Source organism: Varroa destructor, unplaced genomic scaffold (genome assembly GCF_002443255.2).
Source record: "Varroa destructor unplaced genomic scaffold, Vdes_3.0 BEIS01000005.1, whole genome shotgun sequence".
Taxonomy (NCBI): domain Eukaryota; kingdom Metazoa; phylum Arthropoda; class Arachnida; order Mesostigmata; family Varroidae; genus Varroa; species Varroa destructor.
Genome location: NW_019211458.1, coordinates 16,012,846 through 16,033,700, shown reverse-complemented (window position 1 = coordinate 16,033,700; position 20,855 = coordinate 16,012,846). Strand labels below are relative to the sequence as shown.

The following is a 20,855-nucleotide window of genomic DNA, read 5'->3' as shown; positions in this document are numbered from 1 at the left end:
TTAGATATTATTTATCGTCGTGGCAAGAAAAACGGGGCCGGTGTTGGCTCATCAATCGCTGGAGCTTCGTTGCTTACCTGGTCGCTTACGCGCTTTCTTTCCTGCTAGAGGCGGGTGGATAGGAGCTAACGATGATTCTGTTGAAACAAAGCTCATGCTTTGTTTGCGCCCTGCGGCTATAGACAGCATATCGACGCATGGATAGTAGAATCGACTCGCCAGCTGTGAAGGCGGAGCTCATAAAACAACAGTCGTCTGTACACCCACCAACCAATAAGAGAAGTCCACAAATGCCACGTTATCTTAACCGGGTCCGCACGTTGATGTGTGATTATCTATGTGTAACACCCTTTACCCAGAGTAGTAACGACGCAATTGACTATAATATATTCCGACAGTAAGCGACCAATGGCAATACGGGCGTACATACCTAAAGTCATGTGACTAAATACCCTTATGCGCACATAGAAATTGCTACAATTGAATTGAAAACGATGATAGGGATACATGTTCACTATAACAATACCGATAGTCGACGTTAAGACCCGCTAACGATGATTGGATGCACCTCTAAATTACTTTTCCTTTAAGCTATCATTGTTTCAACACACACACACACACACACACACTACGACAGGTTGTTGTATCTTTGTTTTCGGGATACTGTCTATTTTCTGTCGAGTATCTGCGATCCACTATTATAAACGATAACAGAGCTATTCAAAGGCACTCACTTGAGGTTTCAACATGTTATGTATTTAGTAATTTAATGCTCATCGACCAACTATCTAGAGTTTGTCCTAAGTGCATTCATCCACGGTGTTGTTGTCACAGAATTAAACAAAGGCCCTCGAACATCGGCGCGCGACAGGCTCTGTCTAGGGATGATGCGAGATGCGATGGCACTCCAATGGCGTGTCCCATATAGCCTGCCACTTCGCTTGCTCGTCCTTGCTTTTTTCGCCCGCTATTTACATTTAGCGTACCTCTGATGGTCGATATCGACGACGAACCGAGTGTCGTTCTCAGGGGAAATCAGATCATCGGCTTCTGCTGTTCCGTACGCAAGCAACTGAAATGTAACGAAGGAATAATGTCGCAGGTTTTTTATCAAATACTGTAGTTTCAGATGGCATTATGTACGAAAAACGAGAGACATAATGCAGGGCAGGGCTGTATCAAACATTTAAGAGGCTATTCAATACGAATAAATTGTATTCGATTTATCGCAGATGTGCCCTCATGAAAGCAGCACCCTTATAAGGTTGCCGTTACACCAAGTCATAATACCTCGCAAATGATGGCATGCTACGCCTTCACATCAAATCCTGTATAAATATATTCAAATATTTCGCTCGCACCCCGTAATCCCTTTTTCTTTTTTTATCATGCAGTATATGAAAATATGTGCGATATATCTCATGAAGCAAGCTATTTCGAACTGGCTAAAACGTTTCTTTGATGAGACGCCATTTTACATTAGCTCGAAGACCCCTTGTATTACTCCAACATGAATATATATTTATAGCCTATTTTTTTCACACTATGGGGTAAATGATCAAAACACCCGAATTGAGTTAACTGAGCTATCGGAATATAAGCGATGTCTTATTATTGCCTAACGTGGTGATTCCTTGCTACTTCCTATTACAATTGAACTTGACCAATCATGGCGACCAAAGAATACATCGACACTGATACATGTTAGACGATATACAGGGTATTGTAAATTACAAGTAAGTGCTTCTTCAGTCTCCATGTTCTTAGGGTACGAAAGATTGCCCTTCGCTGACAATCTTTCGTCACATACGAAAAGAGGCGACGGCATGTCCGTATTCGAACGTATATGTTAAACGGCCATAGCAGACGCTTTTTTTTTTTACTGAGGTGTCCTAATGCATGCATTTCTATTTGCCTCGCAGTTGCAGGACCGGAACGGGCGCTAAGGCAGAATCTATCATTGAAGAGACGACTGAAATGAAGAAACTTGCTAGCGCTTTTAAGCAAAATTTGCCAGAAAATTAGCAATTGCCACATACATACTGACGCCTACATATATTTCAATAAGTAAATTCTTGCTGTTTCTTATTTTTTAAAAATGACAACACAACACTTGATAATGCAGCACCATATTGTTCTTGTGAACAAAAAATGGGGGCGTAAAAATCGTCGTGTTGCATGTCCCCCATGTTTTTGACGAACCAATATAATTATTTCTTTTCGATTGATTTATTCGGCTTTTTTTGTGTCTCTTTCGTATGCAAGTAAGCATGGATCAACCGTTGGTGAAGCAACGCAGTAAAGGCAAAGTTTATTTACTCCGATGCTTTACAAAGACGCATCCAATATTATCAAGAAAATGCGACGCATACGGCGCAGATCAAAAACTGCTTTTTAGAAATGATAATATAGATGGGAAAATGCTTGCGTTTTCAAAAATTAGTGAAAACAATTTTAATAATTTGAAATGAGTGAGCCAAAAGTTAATAAGTTTTGAACACTAAGTTTAGTTAAATCCGGACTAACATAGGGGCCGATCGATTTTTCTTTTTGTATATGTATAAATGTTCGTCTGGTCATTGAATTGATAGTTCCCGGCGGTAAATTTTATATAAATGTCGTGGAAAAAATCTGGTTATTTGATTTCTACATTGAAAACTCGTGTTCTTCTTCACATCGATATGAAGTCGTTTGCCCTATGTTTTCCCGACCTATGCCAACCACTCGACTTTTCCCCGTTGCACACGTTCCATGTTTCTCCTGTCTCCTCCATCGTGCTGCGGGCACATGCACTACTTTTTTGGCCGAACCGCGTAGTAGTCATAGTTGTCGGCTTGCGCAGTCCTTTTCGCTCAGTTTTACTCTCGTGCCCGCCCCATCATTTCGATGGTCGATGCGGGCTACTAGCCTGTCGCTTGTTATAAAATTATCGCACATCACGCTCCCTACTCCACTCCACATTTTTGCTGGGCGGCTCGCTTTAGGCAGGCAATATGGCGAAATATATGGTGAAGAAAGGCCTCATACACCCGCGGCATGTTCACACGCGTGAACGGCAGTTTCGCACTGCGCAAGGTAAGGATAAGGCGACCAGTCCTTGGGGATTGAGACAACATGTCCGCTCACGTGTATCCAGAGAGTAACTAAACGAGAGGACGCCGACGAGCTTGAGAGGGACCGTGCAGTAGGACCCGTATGCAAATTGTCGAGGTCAGCAAAGCGGCAACAATGGCTTCCGAAGTAATTTTAATTTAACGAAAATTGTCGCTTATTCGGAGTCGGCCTTAGATAATTATCATCAATGCTTCGTATAAGGAGTGATGCTAAATGAGTATTAGTAAACTAGTAAACACAAGAAACTCTGATGCATTGCGAGTTCTGACGATGTTAAGAAGTCCTAAGTAAACACCACGTTTTACTTCATGTTCGTGTTCTATTTCTACGCAAGAAACAATCACGCACGACGGTCGACGCAGCTCAATATAGAGTTAGAAAATCTATTGTGACTATTCACGTTAAGTCGTCGTTTCCAAAGCCTGCATATTCTTCTCTTTCACACATCTCCAATAATTCAAGCGAGGATCGTAGGGCTTCAGATATTGCTGTCACCCTCGGAGGACTGAGCTCTCCTTTGTCTAAGCGAGCAAAGAGAAAGATTCAAATAGATAGCCATTGCCGTTTGCCCTAACGGTATCAGCCGTATATTCTGGAGGTACGCGCGCGATGATGGAGGCTTAAATGACTACAGCGCCACCTTTGATGTTTATGAGCTTGCATCCAATCAGTCTGAACATCCTGGCTGCAATGTGCCATACGACAGGACAATGACATTCTCAGGGAGATTGGGTTACGTCGTCAAAGTCACCTGCTTGGCGCGTGTCACGGCTAGTTCAGCAAACGATGGGGAGGCAGCCTGAAGATATATTAGTCCATCGAGGACATCGACCATATCTAAAGGACAACGCGATGCTACACACCAATGGCCTCGAGCGGCAGGCGTCCGCATACAGGTTAATAAAGACAAGAAGGGAAAGTACCTGCAAAAACGACGCTGTACATTGAACAGAACAGCATATATGGTTATCGTCCTCTCTTCAAAGTGATCACGTGTGTACACGCTGGGTGTTAAACTATTCAGAGTGGAAGCCTTATACCAGAACTTGATAGAGACACAGTTTCGTAGAGTGCGTACGCATAAACCTGTTTCGTGCGATCGGACGCTTCGTGTAACTAAAATGAGTTCGTTACTGGGATAACGCAAATGGCGCTATGGTGCTTCCCGTAACTGGGGGAGTAGCAAATTCGACAAATCTGTAGATTCGAGCCCCCTGTTGGCCATGTTGACTTTTGTTCGACTTCTTCTAACACATCTTATTTTATATTAGGCAGTCTCCTCCGTAGGTACATCTGTTTCATTGGAGGGTTTTTAATTTACCGTACTTTCCCATAAAATTTCCATTAAGGGTCAGTTTCAAAGTTTTCAATCGAAATCTAAACACGCGTGGTTTTAATTACGATTTGTTGAGTTTCCCTGACATTCATGGTACCGAGTACAAGAAGCTAAATATGAAGTAACATCGAATTTCTGCAGAAACATCGTTTATCTAAAAAAAATGTTTTTTTAAATAATAAAAAATATCTCAAGTCATTATCTGATAGTGCATTAACGAGACAACAAATAAAAACTGTTACATAAAGTTATTTAAATGGAACCACATAGTCAACAGCTATCCGTACTGTGCGGCGCTCTTGATAAAGATTCTACGATAAGTCGACGTATCTGTTTTAAACTTATACCCCCCAAAGGTGCTTGTTTTGGCGAAGAACACCCAGCTTCTTCAGTCGTACGTTTACACTGGCAGCCATGATGCCAATGTATCTATAAACAAATGAATAATTCATTCAACGGTTTGTGTCAATATATACACATTAGAATAATGTAATTATCTCGTTTTGAATACAAACAAAAAGAACGGCAATTTCCATCCAAGATGTCCATTCCAGCGCGGGGGGGATGGCGGTAGGGTCCGTTGTACGATATATTGATGCCGAAGATTGTTGAGAAAATCGTTTCGTTAGAAAAAAAAATCGAATGACCGCTAATCGCAATTCAATTTTAGTATGATTCAGAACAGCTTTAACATAAGAACGTGTACGTATGGACGATCAGATCCGTAGTTCATACAGCGGAATCAACACGCTACGAATGGCCTGCTAAGGACCACTAGTGTTTTTGTCCAGTTGCAAAACGCAAATGTTATTCGACACGTGGGCATATGAAGAATATGCCCTTTCAGATTCATTTTTGGTTAATTTCAGGTTCATTCAGTTTATATAATCGTAAAAATCTCTCCCGTCTATTCACGTATCTGTGTTTATGTTAGCGATTTGAATGACAGGTTCGTGTATGCATACGAAAACCCAACGTCTTACAAACTCATTATAAACACAGCATCTATTACAGTGGTCCCCTACCTATAACTACACGTTACACTAACTATACGCTTTATAAGCTACATAGCACTAGATAACGCTACCTGTATAATTGAAGAAATAAGCTTTCTTCCGATTTCCTCCCGAGTGTTCTCTTAGTATTTTCCCTTCAGTATCACAATTGAATATTGATCGTGGCGAATGAACAAGTACCAAATAGGAACAACGAAAAAATTTCAGAGTACCTAGCAGTTGTTAAGTCTGTAAATTTGCACTGTTCTTGGTCAAGACACTGCGGCACCTGTTTGTCAGAAAATTAAATTAGCGTTTCTCGTTTCCCTGTCTCACCCGCTCAAAGAATATTTTCTCGTCGAATCGTACAACATTGCCTCCGTCGGTTCTGATCAGTCTCCTCATCGTGCGCTGTACCCCAGTACGCGTTCTATCCAACGCAGCAAGCATACCCATACACACCCAGATAGCGACACGCTCACAGGCATACTCACCCCAATCTTCTCTGAAACTCTGCACCGCGGTCTCTAGGAAACGATAACTTGCTCGCGTAAATTCTGCCTCTCAATCGAAGTCATGAAGTTACCATGAAGTCCTCCCCTTTATAGTGAGCCCTGGCCCCGACTTAGCGGCTCCTCTTTTTGTCGTCTCTAAAACCACCTTCACCATTGCAGCTGCCTACAATCGTTTGTTCCCTCAGGTAACAATACCAGCGGTAGTCGTGATACTAGATGGTAGGTATCGGATAGGAACATTCAACAGAGAAAAGACCATATCTCCCTGCTCTTCGCTCAGACGTCGCGGGCTATGCACTAAGCAAGCTTCCGCTAGCTTAACGCATCTCGTAAGTGCGACCTGCTTCGTTTTCATCCTGTTCACTTCCCGATTTCCTGACACCGTCCAGCGAGCGCGACCGCTGTGCTGGTACCAAACATAGTATGTTCTGTAGCTATGACATGGCGACGCGAATGATTAAGCTCTTTTGCAACAGCGATATCACTCCTTGCATCCAGAACAGCTTATTTCTATACTCTTTGTCTCGCGATTCCTCTGTCCCGTTCTTCATATCCCCCGTGCTTCGTCTAGCGCTTTACATCGCTGAACGAACGTTTGGGCAACGCCTTAAGCCAGCCGCCAATGAACGAATAAATGAATCAGTTACTACTACAACTACCACTACTATGACCAAATTGATGGATGAATTAGGCTGGTAGGTAGGCACAGCGCACCGTCACGCGGGGGCGGCGCATGAAATCGAGAGACGGGGCGGGAAACTGGGCAAAATCGGGGGAGTAAATGCTCGGGTTGGAAACAAGCAGCGGCTGCTGGTAGACGCACCAACAAAACCAGGAGATTTTAGGGGGTTTATCGTCGGCTGGTGGATCGGCTGGGGGGATGCGGGTTATGTTTGGGAAATAGATGGGATTTTAAGGGGCACGAGTGCTTCGAGGGATAGGGGAAAATTGATTGTTAATTTAATTATATTTATTGCTTGGCGGCACAGCTATAAATGAAAATCAGTTGGCTGTTCCTTGCTAGCCTGCTGGCTTGTTCTCGCTCCTTATTTGCAGGTACAGAGAGGAACGGACGACAGACTCGTTGCAGGACGTAAAGAGGTCCAGGCAAGCAGGTGAAGTGAAGAAACAGATAGGGACGGAGGGGAGAGTGGGGGGAAGGTATATTGCAACTGAGTACGATCCGCTCACTGGCTGGTGGTTCAAGATGGTGAATGAACGAAAATAGGCACCTCAAGGTAAGCTGTACCAGCATCAGCCTTGCCTATGTCTGTAGGATTATACCCTCGTACGCATCTTGTGTATGTCTGCGTGCTTACTACGAGTGCACGCCATTATTGTGTGAGCAGAAGTCAATTATACTGGATTATAATTGGGTTAGGGAACAAATGGTACCGGGGGCGGGATCAGCAGCAGTTCCGCTGAGAGACGCCAAATATACGAGTAAAGTGAATGAACAAGCATTACATCAACATTCAAGGACAACAAATATGTTATTCAGACCTCTGCCTATCTATGTGCAAGTAAATGAGTAAAGATGAATGGGTCTATGGGTGGGTGTGCTCGGTACGTGCCTATTTGAACGAGGCCGTAGGCAATATAGATTTCTAGAGCTTAATGTAAATGAGTGTAAAATGGCTAAATAATTAAATCTTTTTTTGGGGGGGGGGGGGGGTACGAGCGGTATTAAAAAGGAGGAAAAGGGAGAGTGAGAGATTCAAGGAACATAACTGTTGTTAGTTTGAATAGATGCTTGTCGGCAATGTGCGTACTTAATTGTATTATCTAGCAGTATTTGTTCTGGGGTGTATAACTGATATGCGCAACAGTGACATACATTTCGAAAAGTCTCAGAGCAACGTATACAGACAGATGGCATACAAACTGGAGAAACTAGGTTTTTAAGTAGAGACAATACGCCCTACTCTGTTACGGTGCTCACCAAAGGGTTCTATGCATCCAATAATAGTGTCAAAGGACCTTTGTATCATTTTGACCGTCTGTAGATATTGGTTTGTTTTTTAGTTAGATATTTTGACTAGAGGGTTTTCTCACATAAATAGAACGGTTGTCTTTGTGGAGGAAGGAGTTGTTCTTCAAAAATATCACACGAACAGTCTACTTGACAGTCTCATCTTTAAATCTCCAGTCGTCTCAAACACGGAAACTAACCTTGGAGCAGAAATCGAATCGAACATATTTACGGATACCCGAACGCACATATATACAACGCAAGCTAGCCTTGGCCTAAAGAATAAGACGCTTCTCGCCGAGGTCAAGAACTTTGCTTCTTCAGTCAATGTAAGCTCTTATAGCCTTAAGGAAAACTTGTCTATCGATAGTTAGTTAATGGAGAAAGACGTATCCTGACCTGTAATTGAAATAAGGCCAAACAAAAATCATTCTTAGAATTCATATAAAGTGAGGCAGAAACTAAAACTATTTATAACAGGACTACGGTACGAATCAGTCTTCTTCCAAAAGTAGTGCAAAAACAACGAATGGTGGTACCAATGCTTCTGTATTTTCGACGGCAGAGATAAATGCAGGTAAGTAGGGAAAGAACCGCTATAGAAAATTGCTAGAAAAACTATTAACCGGATACAGGTATCTGAAACGTAATTATGTTGCTAGTAAACAAATTATACCATCTTGATGGGGATAGAAGTTCTAATTATGGGTACGAGATTACTTTTAGACAGAGATTAAACAAACCCAAGCGGACGTTGAGCACGTAAGTAACGTAACATTATAAAACCGCACCGAAAACTTAGATCGCATCCATCTACCAAACGGACCCGTTCGTAAGTTTATCCAGAGGATCTGTTTCTTAATCAAACCACGCGAATCCGTACATGTTACGCACGTCACAGTTCACGTAACATGCACAGATTTTGTCTGTAGTCGGCGGCATCGTGGTACCGCCTTTAAAGTTTGGCGACTCATAAATTTAGCCTGCGAGGGAGTTTAACGGTGAGTACAGATATTCAGATATTAGACAATAGGCAGCCGGGACCTGGCTGGTAAAACTAAGTTTCTCAATGTCTAAGATGAAAATAGGAAATTTTCTGGGCTATTGACGCCGAAATCAGCATTATATCGAGAACAGGTTGATTGTAAAACTTAGAAGGCGAAAGACCAGGTGACACATTTCTTACCAATTTCGCCAATAGATAAGACCATTGATAACATGGATGCCCCTATTTTGTAAGAAAACTTTTTTTCTGTTAAATGTCATCAAGAACGCATTTTACGGTAAGTAGCAAACCAGTAAGTGGCGTTTTCCAGAGAAGTCCTAACCTAACTTACGATTTATAGTAGTTCAGACTATGTAGGAATCGGATAGCCGTAATCCCGGACACATTAAGCTGTTATAAAGGAATTTGACAGGATTTGTAATTTTAAAATAGTTAAACTAAAATTAATGCCTGTTAAAGGTGTCCTTCTATATTTTTCACATACCTTTCCTCTGGCTCTGGCAACTTCTGGATAAACTTATATCTACCATTCGCGTTCTCATACATAATGTATCCAGCTATGGCTTTTTAGGGTAAATCGATAGTGCGGTGTGCTTGCCCACCAGTTACCCTTTTTGGAGTATAAAAAGCTTCACAGCCCTATGGACTAAGCTTGAAAGAATGAGCGTTGAAGCTCATGTTAGATACTACCTCGTCTACTCAATTTACGAACTAACTAAAGATCTCTGGTGTTGATAGAATCTGGTGTTATCGTCGAGGTGCGCTTTCGGTTGTCGTATCGACGGTCCATAAGTCGCTTCAAAAATTTAAGATAGCGGATTGCATGGTAGCAGGTGTCCCTGACACCCGTTACGGCTAGTACCATTACCTCACGTCCGAGCTTGTCACCGAACTCGGTTTTTCTATATTCTCTCATTTGGTCTTTTTCCAGCTGGTGTTAGAGACTGAAGCATGCCTCGTTTACGGCAACCGTACGCTCCAGGCGAATTTTCAGTTGTCTGGAAATCAATAAACGAGGATCCTATTTTTACTCAGTTCTTGCGTTTTCAGCATTTGGGCCAGCGTTGGCCAACGGAGCATTTAAACCACAAGCTCTGTTTTCATGAAAAGCCTCTTGCATTGTGCCAATGCGTTACTGTCCTTCGGGTCCTGACATCTGGCCAGCTCCTTGCTATTCTTCAATAATCAAATCTCCACTTTTTAAGCGCTTGCATTCATGCACCCGTTCTCGTTTAGGGCCTTCTTATCTAATGTTTTCACCAATCTTCGATAAATTTTCGTAGCCTTATGGCCTTCTAGGAGCAAAAATTTGATCACTGAGCGTTGATTTTTAAGATGTTTTTCATTCCTCCTGGAGTGAACCTAACCATAAAGTTTTTAAAAAACTAAAGTATTCACTAGGCACATTTCGTCTGCTAGCAACGTGTAGTTAAAAAAAATAATCTGATTTAAACGTCCATTAGATCCATTTGTGGCGACCTACTTGAAAAAAAAATTCTGCAACTCAAGCTCATTTCAGAGCATAGCATGTTCCAGAGGCCTGGCTGCTGGCTGTCTCGTCGAGTCTGAACGCACTGCTCAAAAACTTTTGAACCATCATTCCTACGGAGGCATTACTTCGACAAATTCTACATGAACGATCCGTCAGCGGAAACAGTATCGTTGGTATGGGCTAATAACAGGCTTATTTCCTTAAAAATGCATTTGGCATCGGCCTTTCCGCTAAAAAAAATTATCCGAACAAAGTTAGCTCATAGAGTATTTTTTTCATTAAAACATTAAAATTGTCTTTAGAAATGGAAGCTACAAGTCTATAGATTAACTTTAAAATCAGAATTAACATAATGTGAATCTTCCCTATCGAAGCAGTCAAAAATTGCATCCTTAAAAATAGGCTTTTTATTATTTTTTGCCGGATGAACGACAGAAAGGCTGCAATGTAAATTTGGCCACATCGTCATATTTCGTTCTTGGCCGGGACTATTATGACCAAGTTTAGGGATACCACTCGTACTGATGTCTTCATTAATTATACAGGGTTGTAAAAAAAGTATTGAACCAAAAACAAGACTTAATAGTTTTTAAGATTTGAAATAATATTAGTAAACTAAATGTCAGCCATTTTAATCTATGGCCTTCTGCCATTTTTCTGATAAGGCTATAACCCCACCACTGTAAAACTTCTATAATTTTTAGTCAAACTAGTATGAGAAGTGATTTTTGCAGAGAGCAAAAAAATCACAGTCTGATAGTGCGAGGTTCAGACTATTCAAGTTTGCCTACCCGAAGCTAAAGATGTATGTAGTCTAGTTAGGAAGACGATGCCTTTGCTGTTTACCGATCTTGTAAGTTGTTGACGGCAGCAAATTCTAATGCACAATTCCTTTATGAACTTTCTTTGGCTGGGCTGTAGTCTGGGCTTTGCCACAGTCTGTGGCGCATATTTGTTTCTAATTTTTTTTACTTGATGTACTTTTGGTTTTCCATAATCAATCGTTCTATAAAGGGTTCCAATTCATTGTGTTTCTATAGAGTTTAGCAGATGGAAATAGAATCGGGTAAATTCTTTCGCGTTAACTCGTATGGTACTTAAACATTGAACTTTTTTTTGTAATGGTAGATGTTTAGTGCCTTGACGATATTATAGTCTCTCACGTGTCGTTCCCGCTCAACTTTGCTAATGATTCCTTCAACTTTCTTGTAACTCGTTGATCATTACGAGGACCATCTTCTGTCGAAATATCCGGAGCCAAAAGGACATTACCATCTCTAAATTGTTTCTTCCCATAACATATGTTTACTGTAAGACCACCATTTTTTTATTAGGTTTGGGCATCATCTTTCTTCTAACAAAGCGAGTTTATAAGGCGTCTTATTTAAAAAAAAAAAAAGAATTTTTAATTTCAAAATTTCAGCAGCCAAATAACACCAGCAGGCCTGATGCAACTTATTAATACATTGCGATGGGGCTCAATTTCGGATGAAGGTATATAAACGAGTATATATATTTGAAGACTTATATCAGTATGTGTGTCTATGTATCCAAATTTGTGGACTTTTTGCGTATGAACACAGATCTATAGTCAAAATAAATCATCGTACAACCTCGAGCAGAAGCTCATTCCGAACCTATGTCCAGTGAACAAAACTGGTAAAGTTGTCTCCTACTGCACAAGTGTTTCTACAAGCCTATTCAAAAAGCCTACTTTTATTTGCATTCGTTGGTGACTAAACTCCGAAGTGCCGATAAAAACAGTTCAACAAATATAAAAAAAATTTGAAACTTACCCTAACTTAAAAAAATATAAGTTAGAGTAAGTTTTACAAGAAAAATATCACCCAATTTTATATACCTGCATTTAACGTTATAGATTCTAACATTCTCAATGAAAATTCGTTTAGAATACTTTTTCTGTTCGCTGTCTTTGCTTTTGAGTTCTGGTGAGCCGGAAGGCATAAAAATATCATCATATTTGTATATGGTTTTATTTTTTTACATTTAACAAATATAGACATAATAATAAGACGAATAAATATAAACATTTAACAAATGAATTATTTATATCAACTTATCTAAATACACCTGCTAGAGCACACAAATTAATAAACTTATCGGACATCTGTGTTTTGTGCACTGCATGCCTAGAAAATACAGCACACTACACACTGACGACTTGTACGACGCTTACCCATACTTGAGAGAGACGCACCATGGTAAAAATTAGGTTCTTCCTAGAAAACAGCGTCAGAGGTTCTCATTTCTTTGCCATCCGATAGTGAAACGGGAAAAACGGGTGAGATTTGGCAATGTAGAACTTGAAAGTAAAAGAGCAACTTTTAAGGTTAGGGCATACGATGCTTTGCAGCCAGGTGCAGGGAATGATTCCCTGATGCAAAGAACTTATTCGTCTGAGGAGGCGAAGAACTTAACCATCGTAACTTCAGCTTGATGGTTCGGTGGCACTAGCAACTTTCTCCTATCAGTCCTTGCTACTGCTAAATGAAAATTTGAACTAATTTAGAGTGAATTTATAGAGGGGAATTGAGAATCTGTAGATAGTAGTGTCCACGAACACAAAATCAACCGTCGACACTGGACTACATACTAGGCCTCCACAAGACAGACTGCTCTTCAATGGTTCTAGTTATATGTAAACTATATTACTCAGATATATTAAAAAAAAAAGACCTTTAAAAAGACAGTGAGCAAATGTAACAGAGCTCTGGAAACTTCGAAAAGCCTAGTAACTTGAAACTACTCTCATATTAGTAATGGAATTATTGCCTTCTCTCATTTATTGAATTGAAGTTAAAACCCGTCTTACATCCGCTATTGTCGAAAAGTGAAAAATGGTCAACGTGATCTTAACAGAACGATTTGTGGCTGGTGCTAACACGACCGTCCGTATCTGCTTCTGGGGATTTATTATTGTTTTGGTTAAATTCGTTTTAGCTCTCTTGTCTCATGGCTTTTCTCGATGAGACCTATTCGTTTTTCGTAGAATAGAGTAACTGTTCCGTTACTTTAACAACTGTTTTATTTACTTAGATTATCTGAGAGATGACAGCGGAACAGACTAGGCAGGAATGCTAGCATCTGGTTCAAGAAGCCATATTGTGATCGCTATAGATCGACCAGGGTTGAGCAAAAGCCGCAGGTAAGCAGCGCTTATGTAAACTACTTCTCTATGTTATGAGCTTTAACCTAAACCACAGCGTGTCCCTAAGATTAGCAGACAAATATGTTACCCGCTAAGCTATCACGGGTAAACCACCCTTCGCCGCCCCCCTCCACCAAGTAGCCGTGCGAACTCCCGCGAGTAGTAAGAAAAACATTAACGTTCCGTTCGCCATGCTTCGCTGCGGCGTCAATATGAAGAAAATATTTGAGGTGCCCTTTAAACTGGGTGTACAATGCATAGAGCGAGTACTCTGCTTCAGTCATAATCAAATGGAAAAAATTATTTCAAAATAAAACAAAGAATCAATGTAAGCCTATACGATGTATTTCGAATAAAGGGAAATTTCCCTAAATATATATATATATATATATATATATATATATATATATATATATGTGTGTGTGTGTGTGTGTGTGTTAAGAAGCAGGAGCCTTTTGACTAAAGGGCAGTAATTCAGAGGAAAAGAGATCACATATCGTACATGTGGATTTCAACAAACTTATACCATTCAGATTTAATAGATCTGCTCATGAACATAGTGTTTATAACCGAATGCCAGAGCACCAATTCAACAAAAAGGAACAGATCCAGTCGGTTAGCAGCCAAAAGGAGCGACATCCGATGCTCTTAGCATGCAGCAAACGTTACACAAGAACAGATACCCAACACGAGACGCACCTTCTGTACATTCATAGTCTATCTGTACAGATATATGCGCATGTAAATGCACACCCACAAAACAGGTACGCCCACCTCTATCATGAAAAAAGTGGGGCCGAACCTCGAAACTTTTAAATACTAAAAACTCTCATCACGACCCGATGTCGTGGCGGGCACCAAAAGCATAACAAGACGATCGCATCTTTTCAGCTGAATAATAATAATAATAATGGTGATAATACTCGATAGGCAGACAGGTTTATTGTTCCTCCTGGCTTATTTCTGTTTATCAAAGAACTGTTATAGATTATATCACGTTCGTTGGTGGTGATATTCTACAGCTAGTTCTCAGCCTCTTTTTTCTGTTTACTAAGTGTTCAATAATATTCTCGTAACATTGCCTTGGCTACAAAAGCAGAGCACTGCTAAACTTTACCTTTGCTCCAAGTCTGTAAAGTGGAATAGATGGTATAGGGCACATGGCATGATTTTTGCGAATCCCCATGCTCTGTCACTGTAACAGCAATGTTACATATCATATATCGAACACATATGCTTCTCTACCTACTAGATTAAGCTAGATTAATTCAACTGGATTGAACGATAGTTATTGAAACCAAGTTTTGTAAAGTAGGTGGTCGTTTTCACGACCGCTACGTCGTGTCCTTCCCGCCTACAGCCTTCTACAGCCCCCTCACGCCGTGAACTGCGTCAGTCTTCAGTTGCCTCAACACAATAAGAGGTGACAACATCGTCATCACTGAACTTACTGCTCGTTCAAATATAGGCTCTAACAGAAACAACAACGATGGTAACGATATTGACAACGACAACTTGTGCACAAAGCTCCAATGCTGACAAGCAGCAGATTGTTTTGTAACCAGCGCAAAAGTAAATAAATAATACGACATGCCCCCTTTCTCCGACGCACTAAGATCAGATCGCAGACGCATGTCTATTGTTGCTGTCGTAACGACGTCTCGACTCCTACTCCGTATTCATAGTAGGGTATGTTAGACGGTAGTGAGTGCTCGAAGGATGAGGGAAGATCTGTCACTAAGGGTATGATATCCGCTTCCTGAATGGGAAAACATAAGGAGAAGTGGTTGGCTTGAGCGAGGAATGCGCGTGTTCGATACTCGTCACTCGCCCATATCTTTCTCTCATGAGAAGCGAGCATTCTATTATAGACTCGATTTGAATTAGCTCCCTTATTATTCCGTAAGAGCTATCTTTCTGGCGAAGAAAATAGCCATTCCGATTTTGGACGACAAATCGTTCTTCCGCAATATATTGGCAGTACAAAGTAATCTAAGGTTTGAGCTTAAATCTAGCCATGCTGCTCATTCACGAGGCGCACTCGCATATAGAGCAAGGACGTACTTACAAAACGCAGAAACGATTGTGTATCGCGGAGAAAACACCGTTGACCTTTATTAGTAAGGCACTATCTTCGAGTAATGAGCTCATTAATAGCACAAAGAAGGGGCGCCATGTTGTATATGGGTAGAACAGCCGGTATTACAAAAGACCATTTTCTAATCATTCCTTATCTGTGGATGTGATACTTACAAGCTCGCTTTTGACAAAGATACTTCTCCGTTTGTTCATAAACAGTGTTATCTAAAAATTCTTGAAAAATATCTTGATGTCATCCCATTTGAGAAGTCCACTCTGTTCAAGTGTGTTATTTAAGAATTACAGTTGCGAAGCAAAAAACGTTTCGAAAAACGCAGATGGTCTTCCCCAGTTTCGGCCAGAACTTCACAGCATCGTGAAGCAACGCCAGCGAAGGCTAACAGAAAACCATCTCTACAACCTGATAAGCGAATTATGAAAGCAAGTACGCTATAGACTATCCTGCATTTTTTCCCGCAATGATCGTACCTATGCAAAAAGTAATTTTATATATAAGGCTATAGGAGTTACTTTCAACACTAACAATACCGTCCGCGTCAGTTCCTGCCGTCTACAAAACGATAGCACTAGAAATTATGCAGATCTAGCAACTAACAAGGGTAGTTTGTTTGTCATCTATAAGATTTTTTGCGCTTATTTTAACGGCTATCATTCTATCCATTCCGTATAGCCAGTGAATCCACATAGGTAATTCAATCACTTTTACTGGCATATCATATTTTCCGTATTATGATCCTTTAGGTCTCTTCCTTGCCTATAACATCCTTACCAGTATTAGTCGTTATAGGCGCTTTGTCAACTACGGCCAGCAGCGTGACTCCCCGACCTTGATAAGTTAGGCTTGATTGTGTTAATAACCAAGTATAATATTATTATAATAAAGGATAATATTAAATCATAAAACTGGTCACTTTTCTGTGTTTAGGACAACTATACGACCATAACAGAGAAGACCAGCCCTCGCCTGCTTCCATACTAGTAAGCGGCGCATCTTGTTTCGTTCTGTTTTTCTACCCGACCATGTCGCCCCGTCTATTATTAGTGAAGCCTCAACCCATATTTAGATTTAGATTACAGAAGACTCGCACGAGCTTTATACTGCTGTTGAGAACCGTCCGCATGGTAGGCCAATAATTGTTACACTTACCATAGGACCTCTAATGTTTTATCTTTCTCTGTTGAATCATGCCTTGCAGATCTATTTCTATATTCGAACGTATAGACTTTTATAAGCGTATACTTTATAGGGACGAAATATTAGTATCTCGTTCAGCCAACCGTTTGCTGTTCTGAGCGGTGCTTTGTACAAAATTCTTTTGTTACTCTGGTCAGCAGTGCCGCCGATGATCGCAGTCGTCGTTCATCTGCCAGCTCAGATCACGTATGCCCTTATCTTTTTTCTTCTTTCTTCAGCAGCTTTTGGCAGGCGTTCAACCAAACTCCTTAAGCTACTTTTCGCGTTGAGTATGAGATTCTGACGCGTTGACAAAACGCGTCAGAATTTCATACTCGGACTCAATATCAGCTCTGAACTGTAGCATAGGCGCGAAGAACAACGACGAATCCTAATAACGAAGAAAATTAAGTCGCCGTTGTTGCAATGTGGGTTTGCGGACGAACACTACTTCAGGCCGCCGCTGCTCACAAACCTTATAGGAGGGCAAGGGCTTGCTACAATAAGCCAGGTTGATATCGTAAATGCGGTCCATGCCTTAAAGCCCTTTCTGGAACATTTCTAAATTTGTTTTTCGTCTGCTGCCGCACCGCTTCGTTTTCCCTCTCGTATGCATTGTTCTGTACGTTAGTCAAAATCGAGTCGGCGATATTTTTTTTCCAGCTTATGGAAAACTACGGAAAATCTCTCTCAAGAGCTACAAGCGTATTATTTACTGTGCAAATATTGCTACTGTTTGTCAGTTGTGTAGGAGGGCGGGGTCGTTTGCCTATTCGTCGAGAAGATTACAGAAAAATGAAAAATGAGAGACGTTCCTCTGTGAGTCGTCGGGCATTTTATATGGATAGCGCCTACGCGCGCTGTGATCACTAGACGGAAACGAACGGTTGCATTCGTCATAGAAATATGAGTTGTGCGCATGGCTGCTGTATCAACATTAATGCCAAGAATCAATCTCACGTTTTTTCGTCCATCCGTTTTTCCGGGTTACCCCTTTCACCCATACATATAGATACTATAATACATGTTAGCTCAATAAAATAAGGATCTACTCAATCAAAAATACCGCCAGTATAGCCAACACGGTTCGGAGAAAATGCATGCACGTCAAAGATATTCCCTTCTACAAAGCTATGATGGTGATAATAATAAAACGACGACGATAATAATAATAACAGTATAATAACATACACCAATGGAACACCAATATACATATGGATATTTGTGCTATAGGCCAATAACGAGAAAGAGAAGACCGCTGAAAAACAGGCTGGGGAACAGCGCATACTGCACTCGAAGATACCCTGAGGAGTATTGACTTCTGTTTTTCGTTTGCTTTGCTTCAATGTTCTAGTCATATAACAGATGTCTAGACGTCCAGGATAAACAATAACACACTCACTAGATAGGACGAAAGGTAGCCAACGTAGGCCGTATGAAATCTGTATCTATCGGTTGATCCATTACACTGTAGCAGATCGGGAAGAAACGCTAATGGAAATAAAATTAATATATGTGCGTCGTGCGCTATTCGCAACAAAAACACACTTAAGCAGCCTCGTATGTGCTTAAAAAATGAACTTTTTAACTGAATCCTGACCTTTAGCTTCTACTCCTAATATATTGAAACATCTTGAAATTGAATAGGGAAGTATTAGTACGGAGATTACCCAGTGGGGTGTTCACGGCATAACTAGCCAACTTTATCCTTCCGCCGAAATTCCCCAGTAACATATTTACGTTGCGGAGTGTCAGTCCTCTGCTGAAATGCTATATTCCGTATTTCCTTTTAGGTTTCTTGCTATTCGGCCTAAGGACACGTGATGCCTGTGCTCTTGACAACAGTGCTGATAAGTTCCATTGGCTATCGATAACTACATTTCATAATTAATAATAACAACGGTCACTACGCAAACCTGTCAACACTATACAATCAATGATGCGCTGCAGCAAATGCTTGCGGCGTTGCCATCTCACAGGGGTCCAGCGAACGGGAATTTCAAATTCAATTTGATTTTCTCTGTTCCATGTGTTCAGTCTTCTACTTGGATCAGAATGCTACTGATTTTAACTCATCTGTCTGATGACGATCATAGTGCGGTGATCCGGTGCCGAATTCTGACAGAATGTAAAGATGACAGCAAGAGCAGCGCTGACCAACATGGTGTCTGTTGTTCGTACCGCAGTCCTGTGTTCATATCTTATCCCCGTACCAATCTGTTTGTCGTCTTTCACTGTATAAGTACAACAACGACGACACTCGTCGATTCACAGACCCGAGCCGCAGCCGTATTCGTCAACTCTTATATTTTTAGTCAATTGAAGGCGTAACTTGACAACTCCCCTGCCATCTTGACAGCATTGAGCTGCTGCAGCGAGAGTTACTGCCTCGTCGCTCGGTCACCTCCTCGGTCGCATAGCCACGCTCCTCGCAGTGTTCAAGTATGTTGTTGCCGTACGGTAGCATAGCTTATGCGAGACAATGCTATGGTTGAACGAGTGAAACTTAGACCGCTACCCCGTGCTGTTGACTCTGCCGATCGTTCTCTTACAACAAAACAAACTGAAGAGACAAACTTGCTTTTATACAATTGAAGGCCTGATTCAAGCGCTGCCGTTAGCTCTATCGAACTCACTTCTGTCCGTTACCTCAATGGCAGCTTCTCTCGTCGTCTGCTGTCGTTGTCTTTGTGCGATGCTCCGCTTGTTCTGCTTACCCGACCTCCTGTTTCTCTCTCTCTCTCTCCCTCCCTCCCTCTCTTACACACACACACGCACTCACTCACTTTTCGAACCTGTTCTACGTTTGTTACTTGGTCGACGTTTTCGCCGTTCCCTGCATCCCTCCCCCCTTCAGTCATTCGTATTGAGTCAGAGTCATCCATTCATTGATGCGGTAATACAACAGCTCGGTGACCATAAAACGAACGGGAACAGTTTAGCGAGCAGATCTACTGGAAGAGAAGGGTCGAACAAAGCGAGCGCACCCGCAGCCACATCATCATCGCTGCTATTCACTGCTGTCAACAGCATCGGTGGCGCCATTACTGCTGATGCACGTACATAACCACAACAACAGCCGTGACATGTCGGCTCAATTCACGGAAAAGCTAATACAACGTCGTCGTCGTCGTCGTCGTCGCCGCCGCCATTATTATGTCGGTTATCAAATTAGGATTTCGTATGAGTGGACATCCATAGCAGGCTACTTAGCGTTCCGTGTCGAGGCAGGCAAACGAAAACAGATTGACAGTTTCTATTTGTCGGAGGCGATCGAATGGTGAACGATTCATGTTTTCTGATACCCGGATCAATAAATGCGCGTGCGCAACAACATGTCTTAGACCATATTCAATGTAATGAGTCAGCTAAATTTAGTTTCGCTCAACAGGTCGCTGTTCTCAAAAATCGCTGATGGAATCCTCCGAAAGAACTGCCCAACATTTTTCCGCTTCGTCTCATCTGTGATGTCGGTGGTTGCTGGCGAGAGCATAATTCGTCTAGACACGATTGCTTAAGATAAACAATGACAAAATTTGATATGGTTTGGGTAGGCTTTTTGTTGTACAATCAAGTTTCTTCAATGGGCGCCAAATAAGAACGTAAAAAAGGCTCGTTGGGCTCGTCGTATGTTTTTCCATTTATACAGAAATTAATGCGCTCGTGTGGTGCTCTGGAAGAAGGCTTTGTTCGCAATAATAAGCTGCGATTTTTCCACTGTTTTTTTTTTTGCTTCGTCGGCCTCGCTTTGTCGATACGATCAACTGTTACTTTGGGTTCATATTCAACAGTACATGTTCACGCTTTAGGATAATATTTAAAAATTGATCGTTAGAGCTTGAACACCGATCAGTGATGAAAGACCAAAAACACTCGACCATAACGATTATAATTCAAAGTGAAGAAGTAAAGAATAAGGAGCACTGCTCTTATATCATATACGTTTCTTTTTCCAACAATATTGCACCGGACATTATTTAGA

At 41.3% G+C, this 20,855-nt stretch overlaps 1 long non-coding RNA gene across 1 annotated transcript; it reads right to left on the bottom strand.

Annotated features, from left to right (window-relative positions):
• Positions 1 to 734: 734 nt before the first annotated feature.
• LOC147755341 (uncharacterized) lies at positions 735 to 19,747 on the bottom strand. Its single transcript, XR_015328740.1, has 2 exons — positions 18,544 to 19,747; positions 735 to 1,072 (listed from the first exon to the last, which is right to left on the bottom strand). It is a non-coding gene; the product is annotated as an uncharacterized LOC147755341 (long non-coding RNA).
• Between the last annotated feature and the right edge of the window lie 1,108 nt (positions 19,748 to 20,855).